The 1,182-nt window shown below is 44.3% G+C and overlaps 1 pseudogene; it reads left to right on the top strand.

Moving 5' to 3' along the window:
* The window catches only part of LOC112073168 (ryanodine receptor 1-like), a 78,368-nt pseudogene extending 77,575 nt beyond the window's left edge, over positions 1-793 (top strand).
* The last annotated feature ends 389 nt before the right edge of the window (positions 794-1,182 follow it).

Raw genomic sequence — 1,182 nt, 5'->3', positions numbered from 1 at the left:
TCTTCAATGAGGTCCGGGGGCCACACGGAAAATGTGTTATATTTTGTCACCATCAAAATTAGCAAAAGATAGTACTCTATCCATTGGTTTTGGAAACTGTTAGCTTATTATTATCCTAGTTGTTAGCCCATTCGATTATTAGCCCAGCTGTTATCTTATTAGCCTAGTTGTTAGCCCATTAGCCCCACTGTTAGCCCATTAGCCTAGCTGTTAGCTTAGTAGCCTAGCTTTTAGCCCAGTAGCCTAACTGTTAGTCTATTAGCCTAGCTGTTAGCTTAGTAGCCTAGCTTTTAGCCCAGTAGTCTAACTGTTAGTCCATTAGCCTAGCTGTTAGCATCTTTGGGAGTTCTGCCTTTTTACAAATGAAAACATCATCATTTTCTACTTAGTTTTTTAAATTATTGTGGCGCTCTAACACTGTGATCTGATTGACACTCCACCTCTCTGTCTCCGTGTCGTAGATTCTCCTGCCGCTGGTTAACCAGTATTTTAAGAACCACTGTCTTTACTTCCTCTCCACGCCTGCCAAGTTGCTGGGCAGTGGAGGCCACTCCTCCAACAAGGAGAAGGAAATGATCGCCAGGTACGTTGATCGTCTTTGAGGCTTTGTGAATAATGSCAAAGATATACCGTAGTACCAGATCTAGGGGCAAAAATCACATGGTAAGTCTTTTTACTCAGAATCGTTGATCTTTCATTAGGAAAAATGATCTGCTTAAAAACCTTTCACACAATACCTTGCTTGTTATGTGTCTGCTGTACTCCCTATCTCCTTATCTCCTCCTCTCCTTGTTACTCCATTCCTCTCCTCTTTTATGGACTCTACTTTCATTGTCCTTGGACTTTGAACTTTAACCTACTATATTTTTCATTCCGTCCTTCCTCCTATCCTTCCATCACCGCTCCCTTCCCTATCCTCCCATACCGTCCCTTCTACCTCTTCATACCGTCCCTTCCTATCCTCTTCATACCCTCCCTCCATATCCTCTCCATACCTCACCTTCCCCTACTCCTCCCCACTATTACCCTTCCATTCCTACTCCTCCCATTTAACCCCTCCCTCCTATCCTCCATACACCTCCCTCTCCTAATCCTTCCCGTATACCCTCCCTTTTCCTACCTCCCATACCCTCCCTTCCTATCCTTCTCAATACCCTCCCTTCCTATCCTCCCCTATACCCT

The sequence above is a fragment of the Salvelinus sp. IW2-2015 genome, unplaced genomic scaffold (genome assembly GCF_002910315.2).
Source record: "Salvelinus sp. IW2-2015 unplaced genomic scaffold, ASM291031v2 Un_scaffold2172, whole genome shotgun sequence".
Taxonomy (NCBI): Eukaryota; Metazoa; Chordata; class Actinopteri; order Salmoniformes; family Salmonidae; genus Salvelinus; species Salvelinus sp. IW2-2015.
The sequence above is the reverse complement of the archived record's forward strand: the minus strand, read 5'-3'. Positions and strand labels throughout refer to the sequence as shown.